The following is a 19,562-nucleotide window of genomic DNA, read 5'->3' on the forward strand; positions in this document are numbered from 1 at the left end:
TTAAAATGGTTCATTTATAATGGTATATTAAAAGAATTAATGCTAAAAAGTACTATCTACAAACGCCATTACTTTTTTTTTAAAGACTTAATTTAATACTATTAAAACTCGTTTAAATGAATATTAATTTCAGTATAATTATGCTCCAGAAAATTTATAATTTTTGAACAAAGATGTTTCTTTTATTGGCAGTTTATGGGTGGAACAAATATCCACAATACTTGGTTTCTCAAAAAAGGTATTAATAAAATACTCAAAAATATTTTTTCAATATTGTCAGCACAATCTTATTGACCAGAAAATGCATGGTATTGTGCCTTAAATTAATTTCTTCAATTACCGTCAGCATCAAATTAACAAAAATGCATAGATATTTTTTACCTATAATTTATTTATTTATACATTATTTTAAAGATATTTACTTGTAATATAAATTTATCACCCTTTCTTAATATTAATCTCTATTATCATTATGATTTCATTTTAATTGATATTTCAAATTGAAGATGTGAAACCAAAAATGGTATTCTATTATACCTATACCTGTTATACCTATAATATTACTTATGAACCATACATTGAAAATGGTATGCAACTTAACCACCTTGCAATCGTTAAACAGTGAATACGTTATATTTACTTTTAAAATAAGCTTTATATGAAATCGTTTCCAACTAAGATATGATATTCAAATAATTGATTTAAAACTCTTATTAAAAATAAACATTACACAATTTTGCTAAATCTGGTGAAAAGCATTTAACTAATTTCAAAGTAATCAGAAGTTGAAGAGGAAATTTAAAAAACGAAATTTTATATTAAGTTGCAGTGGCAACTAAAAAAATTATTAAATTTAAACTTTATTCCAATCAGGGTTGGGTTTTTGACGTCAAAAAGTGGTTTTTGACATGACAAGGGTATAATACTGGTTTAAACCGTCAAAAACCCGTCAAAAATGTCAAAAACTAAAGTTTGCCAAAAAAATATATAAACTCCAAAACTACCAACAGTTGCCATGCATTATATTGAAATTTAATTATACTATAGGTAATCAACAGGTTTTAAAATATTTTTTTAATTAAAATTAAGGTAAAATAACAGATTTAAAATCTCAGTAATTTATATTCAAATGCATGTGCAGAAAAATTTTGCACAAAATTTTTTTAAATATTTATATTTTGAAAAAAAAATTTTTTTTTTTGATACTTAAGAAAATTAAAAGTTTATTACTATGCATTTTTGACATATAAGGAACATATAACTAATATTTATAAGGAACTTACAAGTTATGTTGTATAAATACAAACTTGATACAAGTGTATGAAAAAAAATTTTAATGTTATATCGAATATATTTATTATCCAGTATGTTAATTTGAATTTAAAAGTAATTATATTTGTGAATAATGATAAATATAATTCATATTGTTTATTATATTTATTTATAATTATTACACTTATCATTTTAAAACAATTTTTACCTCTTAATTTTTTTCCCCCACTTGTATTAAGAATACAAATAATGCATATCTTGAAAGCAAGAAGTAATTATTCAACAGCTGAATATTTAGATATTCAACAAAACTATATAGTATTCAGCAAAATGAAATTCACAAGTATTTGGATAAACTAAATTTTCAGCATAGTAAATGAATAGGCTGAATATACTGTAAATCGACACTAACTACTCTGTGTATTTAACAAAAAGCACTTAAATTTGTATTGTCTTATGTTAAAAAGATTATTAAGAAGATTTAAAAGAATATTAAAAAGATTTTTCTTTAAAAGATGTCTAATGTGCAAAACTGCTAATGTTTATCTTTAAAAATGTCTAATTTTTAGTATAATCTATACCAGTGATTCTCAACCTTTTTTTGTGGCGGCACACTTTTAACGATTTCGAAATTTGACGGCACAAAATGAAAAAAAATTAGTTTAAAAGTTGTTTACTTACCTATAATACACTGTGTTAAATAGTTTGTGACAATAATTTTGAATGAGAAATAAAATAATATGTACTACAAAAGCACGTTTATTAAGGGAATAATTATTTCTTCCGACTAATGTTTTGTTAGTTAGTAACAGTTATTTATTTTTTTGCTAGTTATTAATTGTTAGCTTGTTTTCTATAGTTATTATATGTTCGTTTTTTTTTACATAAATTCTTATTTTTTTGTGATATCTTGTAAACTAGTATTTTTGCTAAATATTAATTGTTAGCTTATTTATTGTTAGTTATCCTTTGTTAATTTGTTTTTATAACTATTTATTGCATAGCTTACTTTAATGATTAGTTTTTATTTCCGTTTGAAAGTTAATATTTAGCTTGCTTTCCTTTGTTAATTATTAATTTTAATAGTCATTAAATTTCCTACCTATAGTTTCAATATTTTTTAAAGTTGTCAAAGACAATTTAAACACTTATTCTAACTTATTTTAAGATTGTCTGAGACAAGACAATCACCGACAAATGTTCACGCGTTTAAAGTGTGGAAAAATTATAAAAAGTATATATAAAAAACATTATAATTTTTATTGCATCATTTCCAATATTTGGTGGCACATTTTAAGAATTTGGCGGTACACAAAAGTGCCGCGGCACAGTGGTTGAGAATCACTGATCTATACTATACACTAAATTTGGTTATAAATAAATTTCTTAATAATATCACTGCAGATTTTCAATAACACATGAAAATGAATACATAATATTACAAAAGATGTGAGCTTTCAAAAGTACAAGATTTTGGTTACTATTCAAAATATAAGTGTTTCTTCAAAATTTTAAATTTATTTTTTCTAGAACATATTTAGAAACACTATCCTTCTTTAAAAAATATATAAATTTTATGTATTAATTAAATTTCACATATGAATATAGGTTTTCGACATTTTTGACAGTGAGGTTTTTGACGTGACGGTTTAAACTGTCAAAAACTGTCACATGTCAAAAACCTGCCAACCCTGATTCCAATAGATTCTAGAACAAAACCAGTGTTAAAGTAGTAATACAATTTTGGGATCTTTCAATTGAGTAACTTTTTATGCAGCAATTTGTTTGTCGTTAAGAAATTAAGGAAGCAATATAAACCCTCCCAAAAGTGATTACATTGCAACAAAACAAGTTATAAATAGTTACTAAATATTCAACTTTCTCGTCCAAAGCAAATCCTGCTATCTCCTTTAGGACTTAGCTGTAAAAATTTAAAATACTTCTGAAAAAAACCCATGTTTCTCATCAAAAACTTGACAAATCTCCGGTTTTTCATTTAAAAAAGCTCGGTAGACTTAGCAAGTTTTTTTTTTTATCAAGCTGAATCTAGAACACTCTCAATCAATGACGTGATCGTTAACTATAATTTCGTTTTTCAACATTCAGTTGTAGTCGTCGTCTTAAAGCCAGTCGTAGTAATCTTTCCACGTGTTGTGTGTGCGTTGGTCATTATTTGGGAACCCGACTGATTTTTTTCACTAGCTCGGATTTATGGGAAACTCAAACTATCGAGACCCTACTACACATGATTATTAAAATTTGTTTACTTGTTGCTGATGTTATTTTAAAACGAGTATGGCCTAAAAAAACATGCGAATTCTTGATTTTTTTATTTCACTGCGGATAAAAAAAAAGTATTATATGTTTTGAACATTATCTATTTTCAAAGAGTGAAAATTTTTGAGGATAATGAAATTTGAGGGCTGTGCTCAAGATCTGAGGACGTCTGGTAACCTTAAGTATAATAAAGTTGTGTGGCGTGCTTTTTCAAACTTGATCGTAAAAATAAATCGGAAGTAGTAATGCAACCCGGAAGCATGTAAACTCTCTTTACATCTATAGTATCCCCAAGAGATTTTGAGCACGCTGATTGGATTTCTCGGCAACACCTTCTGTGACGTATGGCTATTTCATTCTGCCATGCTTGTTATTTTTAGCATTAAGCGATTTCTGTACTCCAGCTTTTGTTTTTCAAACTTGGTAATGTCAGTTTTTTCACCCGAGAAACTGTCTTCTTCATTTAAAAGTGAAATAGAAACTATTTTATCAAATATTATTACCCTTAGAAGCGATTTTTTAAATTTAGAAAATTGAAATAAGTGGGTAAAGGAATTGGGGAACTTACAAATATGAAATGGAATTCTAGAACTTCGAAACCTCAAGGAGAAAGATTTGTTTGTTGATAAGCAACGAGTTTAGTTATTTTAAGACAAATTTTGTATTTAATTTTTATGGGAAATGCGTTTTTAGTTGAATTTATGATTATTACATGCATGAATTCTTATGAAGCTAATATCACTCTAATTTATTGAATAACATTGAAATCGAAGTTTAATTGCCATGCTCAATTCTTGTATCCACTATGAAATGAAAACTCAATAGTTTTAACTGGATATTCATTGAATTAAATTAATGTTTATCGAATAAAATTAATATTTTATTTATTTATTGTGGATTACTAAAATTAAATTAATAAGTTTTAAATTTAGTAGCGCCATCTATTTTTATAAAATAAAAGTAAAAGATATGTATTATGCCTACCTACTTATAATTTATTTGTAATGTTTTCTTTTGTTTGTTAATTGTCTTATAATACCGAAAAACTATCATTTGACATCTAAGAAATCAAGCAATTGTCTTTTAAGATGCTTATTTTATTAATTTTTGATGCATAATTCCCATCAAAATCAAAGTGAATGATTATAAATTGTCCACTGAATTAATACCATGAGTAATGAAAGAATAAATTTATTAAAAATTCCATCCTTTAATTCTAGTACATTTCTATTGGATTGTAAATAATTTTTAATTGTTTAATTGCAGGAAATTATCCGTTAGTCACCATAGTGTGTTTATGAAAGTGCCACAGGAAAAATGTAAAAGAATGTTCTCAAAAAATTCTAATTGTCAAGCAACAATATCTATAAGAGTGAAGTTGAAAAAAATCAACAAGGAAATCCGATCCCTTTATAAAATAATATTTTCCTCTAAGATATGATAAAATATTTTTCAAATAATCAAACTTAATTTTACAATAATATTTATAGACATTTTAAAATCTCATATAATAAATTCAAACTGAACTGCAACTGTTCTGCAATCATACTTAATAAAATAAAATAAGAGATTTTAATTTCTAAGAGCATAAGGAGATTCATAATACTATTTAATTTTGATATTAATCAGTTCTTATATTTATTATATAAAAGCTATCTAATGAAGCTTTAATTTATGTTTAATAATTATTATTGTACTAATTTGATGCTTTACTAAAACATGGTTGTTTATCTTACATTTACCCGAAATTCATAACATTAATATTAAAAAATATTATACTGAAACGTACAAAAAAATATTTTAAGCAAATAAAGAAAAATATAAGAATGATATTTAAAGAAAATTAGATTTAAATAAATGTGTTATTATTAAAAGACTATTGATGATGCTATTTTATATTTTGTACAAAACTTGAACATTTGTCTTATTAGCATGAGGTCTGATTAATAATGATTTACATTTTGTGAATAAACTATGGAGAAATGATATTGGGGAGGAGCTACAAAAAGACGTAACAAAAGGCAATACTGAGAAATCCAATCAGAGAGCTCAAAATCTCTTGGGGATACTATAGATGTAAAGATAGTTTACATGCAACCCGGACGTCATCTGACGAATTTCAACATTTAGCACCACCTGTGCTTAGCCTTACACGGTTCTCCATGGTTCAAGCGAGATAAGTATTCTTGAACTTAATTCAATATTTTAAATTGACAAATTGGGATGCTCCACTCTAGACTCCCTCATTAATCATTTTTTTCTTCTTTTTTTCAATAAAAGTCGAAGTTTCCAACGAAAAAGATCATTTCATTTAAGTATGCATTAGCATAATTTTAATTGTAGGAAAATTTTGTTAATTGTAACGAAATGAACGACTACCTAGATTTGAAAAATAAACTAATGCACTTCAAAAAAAAATTCAAATTTAGATTGCAATAGAACTTTATTTACGTCCCACTAGCGCTGCTCAATGGGATATTGGTGACAGTCTGCGAAACATCCCTGAGGATTTATACGAAAAGATTATTCCATTAGAATTTTGATTCTCTACAGAAGGGATGACATCAGGGTTCGTGATTTTTTTTGAAAAAAATCAGATTTTTTTGATTTTTATTTAAACACATTGTAAGAACTTTAATTTATGATTGAAAATACTTTATAAATGTTTAATCAAAATTAAATTAATATTAAAGCAATATTATTACAATATTTTAGAAGCTCTAGCTTACTAATACAATTTTTCATTATAATACATAGCTTTGAATGCATAGCAACCATTTTGAAACAAATGCATAATTGAAATTTGAAGACTAGATGAAATAGAGAATTTAATGATCTAGGTTTTTCTGAGAGGTATTTATTTTGTGAAAATTTAGACATAATTTGTGAAAATTAAAAATAATATTAAAAAATCAGCACAAAAATATGAATTTATTCGTTTCTTGCGAAACACAAAAATAAAATCTAAAAAACAAGTATTTTGTGAAACTATCATTTTTCCTAAAATTGAATTTGTGAAGGTACCCTAAGCAGTAGCAAATTTGACTTGGACAGACTCTTCAACTATTAAATTAAAGTTTCAATTAGCAAACCAAAATTTTAATTTAAAATTGTGTTTTTCTTCTCTTGATTTTTAATATGACAAAATAAATGTAACAGATTGTGTTTATAAATGTAGTCATTCATCAAAAAATAAATATTTAATCAATATATTTTTGTATTAAAATATTCATATTTTTTAATTCTATATCAAAATAGATACAGCAAAAAAAAATTTTAAAAAAATCTATGCACTCATCGGAATTTTTTTTTTACAAAATTTCTTTATAGAAAATCTGATAATGTCAAAGATACTGTAAACATATGATGAAAATATCAGAAAAAATACCAGTTACCAGTTAATAACTCTACTGTTTCAAATAGACTTTGAAAAGGAAGAATGACACTATATCAGGAAAAAATATCTGAATTTATAAGCCTTTTTTTTTTTCTATTTTTGGCATATTAGGGTAATTTCTTTTCATAACCTCAAACTTTAGAAATATACATTTTTCACCAATAAAATATAATGTAGATTTTAATTCCATGCTGTTTCAATCAAAAGGTAGAATTTTACTTAAGATTATTTTCATTTTTCTTTCGAAATTAATGTCAATTACTTTCAACAGCTATGCACGTCTATATTAAGACAGGATTAAATGTATACTTTAATCTGTACTTTCAATCTCAAGAATCAAAAGATTTTTAAAAATGTGATTTCAAATGTGTTGGAATTTAACACACACCAAGAAAGAAAGTAATTTCGTAAACTAAAATTAATTAACACAGCAATTTATTTGAAATAAATTTTAAAACTAAGAAATTAAAATAATAAAAGTATCAATAGTTTAAAACACTGTTTTTTAACTATTAAAATCAATATATATATTTAAAATATCAGTTGATTTAAATTAGTGATTTTTTTTAAAAAAAATCATTTGATTTAAATCAACGAACCCTGCCTACCATAGTAGCCGGACGCGAAGTCGAGCACTTTACGGCAGAGCAGTAAAACGATGACCGATACCACACACCCTCGGTCCCTTTGCAGGCCGATAAAAGTGGTCACTGGCCGCTGCCAGTGATGCTTGACTTCTTAATCTACTGGAAATCATGTCTTATTATCAGTCCACAGGGGGACATTTTTAGTTATGTGTGGCACAATAACTAGTAATTTTACTTGTTAGGAATATCGAGAGCCTTGTATTGTATATACAGTTCTACTCGGAAAGAGTTTTTATCTCTCTTGATTTTATTATTATTATCTCTCTTATTTTATATATTTATTTATCGTTACTATTTGCATTAAGTCAAGCACGAGCTTTTAAAATGAAAATCTCGTGAGAGAAAGAGAGGAATTATGTTTTCCTCCTTTAGTCTATAATCCTAACCCACTGGACACGTGCAAACTTTTCTGACTCAAACTACATTAAAAAAAAAGAAAATAGAAAAAAATCAACTTCAACTCCACAGCTCTTCTGAAGAGGACTCTTAACGATAATGAATATAACTTATAGCTACTTAATATTGAAGTTATTAGATAACTAAATAATATTACCGTTCATTAATTCAAGCATACTACATTGATTTACCAGTTTGTTAGGTACTATAAATCTATAGCCACAAAAAGAAAAAATCGGAAGGCCATTTGAAATTCGACAACTCCCGTTTATAGTCAACTAATGCGTTTTGTTTAACGTTATCTCTCCCTTTCCCGATTATTGTGAGTTAAATGAGTAATGATCCCGAAACCGTAACTGTGACTTCTGTCACAGCCCTATTTGGCGCGAAACAATGCCGCCAACCATTAAGGTTCTTCCTCATCCGGAATTCCCGTTGATCTCTTTAGGGGACCGACTGATACAAATGCAGAGTGTACTAGAATGGTCAGACCAATGGTACTGGAGGTTTCCCTAGCGCTGATCGTTTCCTTCACCAGGTGAAATGATCCTTTTGCATCCGGGATGAAGTTTTAGGAAGATGGATGGCACCCTATTCTACAACCACCGTTACATTAACCGCCTTATCAGACAGACCACAATACAGCCTGGATAATTAGTCGCTTGTCTTGTTGCCAGTCGAGGGTTCTGATTGTTTGACACGCCAGTCGATGGGTCCTCAACGGAAAATAGCGATAGCACCTTCCCATGAAATCATATTTGTTCATTAATTGAAAAACTTCAAATTTGAAAATGGCGAATTGCATTCTCCTTCATTTAGAGAAAAAAAAAACTCATATATATATCTATACATAAATGATGTGCTTCGGAGCAATACAGTTATAAGTTAAACTTTTCCAAAGGTAGCTCAACAAACGTACTACAGTATTTTTTAGATCGATACTTTATAACAGGGGTTTCCAATTTACATGAGGCCGGGGGCCGCACTTGAAAACATCAGTCAATTGGCGGGCCGCAACTTTATCAAAATTTTATCTAGGACTCTTTTATGTTTGAAGGAACATTAAGTATTACTGTCAGATTTTTATCAAGTTGTACAAAACAAATGTATTAAATTACAAATTAAATTAGAAGTAGATTTTTAAGCGACATACACGATTATTTTTGTATTTGAATAAATATTTTCTTGGACGCAAAACCTAAAAAATAAATTTTTTTTTGCGTCGTTGGGATGTTAAATTTCACAGAAACGACGAAATTAGGTTTTTTTTAACGAAAGAAAAGTATTTTAAACCCATTTAAATTTTTTACGAAAATTGTTCGCAAAAATTGACAATTAATATATTTTAGTTCGCGGGCCACAAAAGAAGTCAAATTGAACTTGCCTTTTTTAAAAATAAAAATTAACTACATAGACTTTAACATTATCAATTAGAAAAAGTGACACAATTTGAACTACAGCATCTAGGTTTGGTCCAGCTAACAAAACCCGACTTGTTCATAAAAAAGACACGGACAAAATATTCTTTTGACTTCCTTACCCGAATTCGGCCACTTTTGAATCTAAGTCTAATGAAAAAACAATTTTTTGTACTTTTCTAAACTTTAATTAACTTTTTAAATCGAAGTGTGCAGAAAAAAAATAATTATTTCTCCCTATCCGAAACTTGGCGTTTTTCAAATGGAAGTGTACAGGGAAAAAAAATTATTTGATATCTCCCAAACTCGGCCATTTTTAAATCTAAGTGATCAGAAAGAGAAAAAAAATCTTTTATCTTCCCTAAACTTGGCCACTTTTAAATCAAAATATAGAGAAAAAAGAATAAACACATTTTTCATCTCCCAGGAACGTGGTCACTTTTGAATCGAATTGATCAGAAAAAAAAACTTTAGCCTCTCCCAAAATTTGCCATTTCTAAATCTAAGTGCACAAAAAACGAAAAAAAAAAAGTTTTTCTTTGATTTTACCTTAACTTGTAGTCACTTTTGAATCAAAATGTACAAAATAATAATTCTTTAACTTCTCATAAATTTAGCCAATTTTGAATCAAAGTATACAGAAAACAAAATGTCTGATCTTTTTTTTTTTAAATTAATGTGATTTTTTCCCTTTTAAAAAAGAAAAAAAAATTTAAGGAAAAAAAAGGTATTAAACACTTTATTGTCCAATAAAAATGTTTTATATCAGTCAATCACATTCCATTTTATCATCTCCATAATGGAAACAGTCAAGCATTTCATTTAGCATAAAGAAACAAAACCTACAATTACATCCTGATATATTTTTTTTTGTTTCCAACTTATAGCTTCCAAAACAAGCTTCAGGTTTTTTTTTTTTCATATCTGTAAAATTTACGAACCTTTTTTTTTCTTCAACTTTGCGAACGAGCTCCTATGAATCTAAACACAAAAATCAAATTTTTAGAACTTGAATTCAGTGAGCAATCGATGGGAGCTCTCCTTTGTCATTTACACCTCTATCTCCTTTTCAGTCGGATATTTTGTGGTTGATTTAATTGCAGAAAGGGTGGAACATTTTTCTTTCCGATAGCGCCATTTTAATTGCCTTGTCTTAATATTCAAGACCATTTTGGTGGTAATGCTCGAGTTTGGCAATAATAAATTTACCATTGTAGCTGTTTGAATTTATCTTTTCTCGAAAGCTAATAAAAAGTTCCGCCTATAATGAAATGTTAAAATCCGCTCGTGAGCGCTGTTTTCCATTTTGCGAAAATAATTCTATTTTGATGAGTAAAGGAGATAAAATTCTGCCATTATTTTGAGCGTCGATAGCTTCTGTGTGAGCAGCGTAGTGCCATTCCAATAACAATAAAGTTCTTGGCAGAACATAGCTTTTTGCAAACTAATGTAATGTTACAAATCATGATGTGTCTCCCTCCACGCTGAGTAGAAGTTCATTAAAAGTGTGTGTTTCTCCTGTTTTTGATCCATATTTGGCGTGTTACTGCTAGAATGAAAATTTTTAAAGAAACTCTGTGAATTACACTGGGGAGCAAATTTTTTATTGCATTTTTAAAAGTTCTTGATCTTGCCTAATGTGATTGTAGGGATTATAAATCTGAAATTAGTTTTGCTGTTGAAGCTACTTATTTTTTTAAATGACATTTTTAGTCTATTTTTTTTGTAGTAATGAACAAGTTTAAAAACTTTATATATAAGATGAGAGTCGCGTTAATATGTCGACAAACTTCCAGAGGAGTTAGGGCATATTATCAGGATTAAAACTGCATGGATGGTGTTTTCTACACTAGGGAACGTTGCAAGCTCCATACCGCCTACACTTCCGGGTTACTGTTTCCGGTGTATTTTAAAGCCATTTGGCTCCCAACGTGATCATTGTGTTTTGAGATTCTTACAAACGTGGTATTTGATTACTGATTACTTGTGTTTACAATGCTAAAGGTGCTAACACTAACGTAAGATGGTGCACAAGAACAAACAGTAATAAACAAATGGAAAGAGGCCAAATCAGGACTGCCAAAAAAGCGAGTTATTCAAAATCTAGCAACAATGTCACCTTTTTAAACAATATGTAAATAACTAAAACAAATTTTCACCTCAAACTCACCGGAATTACTTAATAACATTAATATCTTATGAAATACGGCAGATTTGAACTCAGAAATTATCTAATTTACTTCTTTTCTTGAAAACAAAATTATCCGTTTGAAAATATCGCCTCGCAGAATAAGCTGTAGTAAGCAGTTGCAAACTTTCTAACCGGAACTAGAGCAGGTATTGAGCTCGAGATTGTTATTGTTTACATTTATATTGAAAACACCATCCATAGGAACCCATGCCCGGAACTGTCATAAGCTTCCTTATTATTACTATACTCCTTGTTATTCTTTGTGTGAACAGATAATAATGGGAAACGCCCCTAGCCGCGTACAATGGCATTTTCTGGCATGGGTTCCTATGCAGTTTTAATCCTGATAAGGTGCAGTAACTCATCTAGAGGTTTATTGTAGCATGTAGGGGACCCTCTGTTATATCTAACGTTTTTAAACCTGTACATTACGGCAAAAAATAGACTAAGAATGTTTTCTTAATTTTAACATTCCAGGTTTTGGTATAAGCTTTATGACCATACGCGATATTGATGTTTTGTTCTACAGAACTCTATGTTTTGTTTTGTTTTTCAGTTAATTTATGTTAGTTCTCAGATCATTAATATGGACTGTCAAGTTTAGATAAATGAGCATTCTCGACACCTCTTTCCTTTTGTTGTTAGTCAAGGTTTTATAATGCCGCAAAAGCTGCTCATGACATTTGTATTGTGCAAGGAGAGGTTGCTACAGCTAAAGGAGCCACTCGTGATTTATCAGGTTTTAAAAATGAAAATCTTGACCTCAAAGACGCACCTCATTCTGGCAGTCCATTTGAGTTCGAAGAAGAGCGATTATGCAACTGATGCAAGAAAATTCGTGTCAAAACGACAAGGGAACTAGTAGGGAAAGTTAAATGCTCCCACAATTCATTTTAAATTTTTAAAAAAGGAAAAAAGACGGGGGAGCACAGTTATAAACCTAATAGGTTTTTTTCTTTTCTTTTTTTCCCCTAGGAACAACAAATTCGTTATTTTTTTATGCTGGTGGGACTTATGTAATTTGTTCTGGCCCCCTAATTAAGAGCAAAACTATCTTTTGACGTTTTTTTAATTAAAAAAATTCTAATAATTATTAAAAAAATCTATTAGATTATCGGAATTATATTTGTACAAAAATATAAAATTAAAAAAATAATAGTTTGACAGTTTTTTTTCCCTCCTTCATTTTCAAAAGTTTATCAATAATTGCTTTTGTAAATTAAATACATTACGATGGTGAATAACTGTTTCTCTTAGATCTAAATAACCACAAATTTAAAAAAATTATTGTTTGGAAATGAGTCGTGTTTGAAAGAATTTACCTTTAATGCTGAAAAAGTCACCGGTGTATTTCATGACCATAAATTATTAAAATGCCAAATATAATATTTTTCACTTATTTTCAACTAACTGAATACAAAATAATGAGAAAAGTATGAAAAACTAGTTTGATAAGAGGTTATAAGAAAGTCAAGTTTTATATTTTTAACTTTTATTTCAATTCAATGTTCAATTTGCTTTTGTAATAAATATCAAGTATTTGACCATATATCTCATATTGTTTTCCAAAAAGGAATTTGAAAGTTATTTTTCAATAGTTTAGATAGAAAGAAAAACACTTGAAAACTTAACAAAACTGTAGTTAATGTCATCATTTTCTTGATAAATTTATTTAGATACTTATGATTACACTGATACTGAAGACAAATACAAATAAATTATAATGAAGGCAAATAAATTATGACACTGATACAAATTTAATGTTTTGAATGATTAAATGTGTTTTAAGGAATAAAAGAGTTAAGGGATATACGTCTTTAACGAATATACTCCAATTTGTTATGAACCAATTAAAAAGTTAAGGTAAAAATAAATCAATTTAACTGTCCCTGCAAAAAATCGCAACTCAGATTTGAAGATGAAATATCAAAAAGACAAGAATCAGTACATTATTGAGAATTTTTTTTTCTTACTAAATATAATATAATCATTTGACTTTATTTTCTTAGGGTTAACAAATTTTTTGTGTTCCTTCTTATATGTTTTAGAAGTTGACAAATTTTTGATTTAATAAAAAATTTTATCGTCTGAAATGTAAAATTTAATATAATTCTAGAATAGTTTCAACATTACTTGAGTTGAACTACAAGTAGAAACGAAATGTGTAAAAGGTTTGGGAAATTATAATTTTGATAAAGCAACAGTGAAAGATGGTTTACAAAATTAGAAGTGGGTGCACCAAATCAGATCAATTACCTTAATGGTAGAACATTATTATTATTTTTATTTTACTGGAGTTCGCAGATTAACTCAATGAGAAACAATTTTTGATTGTATTATGTAAATTAATTTTTGATGCAGTCAAATTTGTAAATTAATTTTGAATCCTTAACCAACCATTTTGGACAAAACATTAATTATGTAAATGCATTGTTTCCAAGAAGAAAATATTTCTTAAAAATAGGTCATAACGTTTACGTAGATTTAATACAAAAATAATCTTTGCAACTACCAAGGACACAAAAATACTATTTTTCAAACGCATTATATTTTTTTTTCTTTTCTTCAGGGATTGGAAAACGGTTAACAAATTTATCCGTAATTTTCTTCTCGACTGGATCATTTTACTGATTTAGATGCGAGAAAGCACTGTTATGAGCGGCAAGATAAAAATTGAATCATATAAAAAGTTAAAATATAACCTTAACTTTTAATATGATCTATTAGTACTTAATATCATTTTATATCTAATTTAAAATGAAAAAGTTCCACTGAGTATCGTAGTATGGAAAAAATGAAAAGCGCTGTGACCAATGTTCCACGTTTAAAATGTTATAGACTTAAATTTCTCTTTAACTTTAGAAATTCAGATAGCCAGTTTTACGATTTATACGCGCATCTTCTTCTTCGGCACTTCAGCCTAATAAAGGCCAAGGCCGTCACACTCCAGTTTTCGCCATCGCTGTCTGACCAAGACTACTGCTCTCGAATTTCTGAAACCTAACATGCCAAGATCTTTTTCTGCATTCAACCACATTCAGATTTTCAACCACCTGGTAGCTGGGTAATTTGTTTTCTTGTGTCAGAGGGTTTGCCAAAAGTCCGTTTCCTTGCAGAATTGGAGTCTTCTGATTTTTGAAAATGCCCATTTACGATAAGCTTTAATGATTTAAACAATGTTGGGCTCTTTAAATTTATTGTAGCGCTCGCTGTTATGAAGTGTTTGCCATAATTTATTTTCATTCACAGGGCCATGAATGTTTCTTAAATTTTTCCGTTGCACATTTGATTCCTTTAACTTACATATATTTAGCATGCAAAATCTAATTAAAATACTTCCCTTCTTTGAGTTTTTCCTACAACTCTTAACATTTTTCCTGTCTATAGCCAGAATGTTCTGAACTTGTTCTAATCAATTTCTGGTTACAACTGAACTTGTTCTCGAAAGTTTCACCACATTTTAAACCATTAAAATGGTACCTAACTTCAATTTGCAAAAAATTAAAACAAAAATTTCATGTATAACAATTTTTTTAAATTATATAATTATAATTTTTATTTTAGAATTAATAAAAATGAATGAATTCCTTTACATTACGAAAGTTTCCATGCGTATCTTTTATTTCTTTCCCATCTATAAATTTTTTATTTGAATTATTTGGCGATTTAAAGATTAAATTCGCCAATGAGAACTCTTTTCTTCAGTCAGATCTCCTGGATCCTCTTTCTCCCGGAGAAACGGGGGAAAGTGTAAAACACAGGAGCAAAGAGCCATTTGTCAGGAGCAGCTTGGCGATTAGTTGGGCGTAGGTGAGGCGCGTAAGGCACTTTTCAATCATTAATAGCTGTCTTCTCTTCGTATTTGGGAGAATCAGAAAAGAAAAACCGTTTAGATAAATCGCTCGTTAGCGTTACAGCCGCCTTTATCTCCTTCTCTTTTTTTTTTTGTCACTTTTCCCTAATGGGAGGTATACAGGAAGTGAGGGAAGCCAGCTTCTATCACACTTTAACGAAACGCTCCCGATTTTGACATTCCGCTATCGCGACAAACTTCAAAAGAGTTTTCAGTTCATTGTCGTCCGAACCAATAGCCTATGTTCATTGTAGTGACGGGTTCAGTTTAAAGATTTAATCCCTTATTTCTAGTTCGATTTCTTTACGCAAATAACTCAAGTTTATTTTGTGCACAAAACTAATGTTCATAATGTTATGTGTTTATAATGGTATTATTAGTATGATATCTTTCTCAGAATAGGTAGTTTAATTGTTTGCTGATTAAATAAAGTGGACGCTAATGACGTGAAAATTTTCGGTTGTGTGTCCTCCATATTACACTTATGGTGTTACAAAAATATAATTATTTTCTCCACTTTAGTCTACTTGATTTGTCAAATTTAGATTTTGTTTAAATATTTTATTTAATCATCAGCTTATTTTTAGTATTGTGCCTGTTAGTCTGTCTTTGTAGGAAAGAGATCAAAATTTCGGTTGGAATAAAGAGAAGAAAAAAAATAACTTCGGAAACGATTATAAATTGCATTTGTATCAGGCTGGGCTTAATCTAGAAATGCAGAGACCATAGGAAAAATTCGAAAGTTTGATAAATCGTAAATTATATTTGGTGACAAATTCTACTTTTAGTGGTCAAGAAACGTATGTAACCTATATTGTCATCTAACACATAGTTGCTCTTGGATTTGAGTACTCTTGCTAATTGGAATGCGGTCGAAACTTCGTTTGATCATTAATTGTATTTGAGGATAATGACGTTATAATGTATTCTTGTTCTGATCAAGACACGTTTGAAGCTTGTATTGTTATCCAACACAGAGCTCCAGTAGGAGTGCTTTAACTAGTCTGAATTTTGATTGACGGCGATTTCTTTTTGCCTTATTATTGCTATAAATTCAGCAAATAGTGACGCTTGAAACGGACACTGTCATCAATACTCCAAAGGAGCTTTTGGTGTCATCAATACACCAAAGGAGCTTTAAGAGTTCTAGCTAGTGGGAAAGTGGTAAACATTTTGGTAGCAAAATTCTACCCTCTCATGCATGAAATCGAATTACACTGGCTTTCATAATTAAGATAATTTGCATATTTTGTTACATTCAACTCACAGCGTCGCGTACAATTTATGGTATAAGTTTCAGGATTCCAGATCTGTCTAGAGAAAGTCTGATCAAGATCGTGCCACAATGGCCATCAAAGATCGGTACTCGTTTATTACAGCGAGGCGTAATTCAATAACTTCTTAACTCACTCGTGAACTCTATGCGGCCACAGGAAGTCAAGGGATGCTGTTTTCAGAAAGCTTTATGAGAGGGGGCGGTTTGTAAAAAGACCTGCTGCTAGCGTCCAGCTGACTTCAGCCAACAGATGCATTCGTTTAAGATTGCGCAGATATGATAGAGATTGGAACATGAATCAATGGCCGAAAGTTCTCTTTGCAATGAGACCCGCTTCAGCTTGACCTTTGACTCTTGATTTACTTTCATATAGAGAAAACCAAGGATCCATTACCTTCTCTCTAATGTCCAAGAAATTGACCATTATGGCTGGTCAGAGAAGGTATTCCCACACGCTACGCTAGATTCCCACACTACCCTCCCTGTTTTTGAAAGTGGTACTGAGACTAGTGTGAGACATAGGGATGAGGTCTTGGAGCCCTATGATCACCCTTTCAAGGGTTTAGTGAGTCCTGATTTTATTCTAATAGATGACAATACTACATCACACATAGCACTTCAGGTCCATCATTTTATGGAAAATGAAGATATTCGAGGGGTGGATTGGCTGGCTAGATCTCCAAGCCTCAACCTTATATAACATGTCTAGAACGTTTTTAGAAGGCGATTGCAACGTATAATCCCCCTCCGAAAACCATCCATCCAGGGTCTGCAAACAGCGTTACTGAAAGAGTGGAACAAACTGTCATAGGAACCCATAAGCAGTTCCTATTTACCAGTATTAAATCACGGCAGGTGGCTCGTATATCTGCACGACTTGGCCACAACCCCTATTAAACCAATTTTTTATTCAATTCTGTAACCACGCTTTGATACCACCCGACACTGATGAGTTATCATACGTGTGTATTATAAGTGTTGAAGGATTATTATTTTTGTATTTCATCAACCTATGTTCAACATAATTTTATTAAAATCTGTTCTGTAATTCTAGAATAAATCAGCCAACTACAAAAAATATCTTAACTTTGAACACCTGTGTAATAAAAACATAGTATAATAATAATTATATCATTCTTGAGCGGGATTCTCTGGGCTTTTTTAAAGTATGCTTATTATATATTGGCTCATCTGTACAGAGATTAAAGTAAGTTTCAAAGACTATATGTGTCTTTGGCTAATTTAAAAAATTTGGTCCTTTTCAAATCATCGACTTCACTTTGCAATACGCTGGGCTAACTAAGAAAGTCCCTAGAGCTTACTAATCTGCCCAACAGGATTATAGCAATTAGCCAACTTATTCTTAGGCTAATTAGTGAATACATCATCTATCGCTCAATAAGCCTAAGCAAACACTAGTTGTTTGAGTAATTTTTGCCTACTTTCTAACTGGCCTAAGGACATATAAACGAATTGCAAAATACTTAAGAAGTAACCAGTCTAAATAGAAAATTATAGAGACTTTTCTATCAGCTTGGCGCTTTGCAAAGACCTGAATTTCCCAATTAACCTTCGACTTATACGCTTGTTGATTTTTGCTGACTACAGTTGCGTAAGCAAATTTTATATGTTAAAATTGCTGTGAGGTTTCGAAAGAACTCATAGCAACTTCAAAAAAAATTACTTAATTTATTTTAAAGCAAGGTTTCAACTGGTTACAACTTACTTGTCATAGAAGTTAAAAATCTAATACGTTTTTGAATATCAATTGAAAAAGTTTTTTTTTTTAAACTAGAATAACTTACTTAAATATGATTGTTTTTATGGAAAACAAAAAGCAATATATTCTTACTTGCTTGTTAAGATGCTCATATTATCCTACAAAAAAGAAAATGTATAAATTTCCTGTAATATAAAATAGAATCAGCCTTAACTGCATCGACAACTTATTATCCAGAAAAAATTTTTAATCGAAATTAATACTATTCTATTGATCTAAGTAATAATCTTAGAATTGTTGTTCATATCTACTTCCGTGACTGAATGAAAGAATTTTTAAGTTTTTATTTTGAAACGAAAAAATAACCTTGATTTCATGAATTTTTAATTTTAGAGAAATGTTAAACGTTCATTTATTAAGACTCATTCATTTATTAGAACGATTTACTGTTTTTTTAGGGTCACCAGAAATTGCGATGCTACCTCGAAGCCTATAGCATAGATACAGGTAAACAGCCGTCGTTAGTTCTCGACAGTTTGTAGTACTTGATGTCGGTACTTGACTCGACTTTGTCAGTACTTTATGTAATATCCGTATTCATCCAATTTTTTTTTATCCTGTATAGGAAACGTAATTAATTTATTTCCCTTATTTTACTGATAACATAGCTAGTTAGCGATATTTCTGGATTTTCTTATATCAGTATGAGAGCGGACTTTTATTCCCATAACGGAAATTAGGTTGAACTGATTAAAAAAAATGCTCCAAAATTCACCCAAGATTTTAATTTCTCTTGATTTACGTGAATATTTTACTAACTGAAAAAAAATCACTGAATGGCAGTATATTACAACACTGACTGTAAACGTTTGGCTTTGGTCAAAATACTATCGGGGTATTGACATTCAGGATTATTAAATTAAACTAGTGGGCTGCGTCTCCTGCTCGCTAACTCTCGCCAAGCCCCGAAAATTGCTACGCAATCTTATATGGTTTGCTCCGCAAACCAAGCTCGCTACTAACTTAGGTACATTGCAAATGCACAAAAGTCTAAGAATTCAAAACAATCATTCAAATCCATATAACAACTTTTTTTTTAAAAAAAAAAATTACAT

Source organism: Parasteatoda tepidariorum, chromosome 1 (genome assembly GCF_982258835.1).
Source record: "Parasteatoda tepidariorum strain Cologne lab strain chromosome 1, Ptep-v5.0, whole genome shotgun sequence".
Lineage (NCBI taxonomy): Eukaryota > Metazoa > Arthropoda > Arachnida > Araneae > Theridiidae > Parasteatoda > Parasteatoda tepidariorum.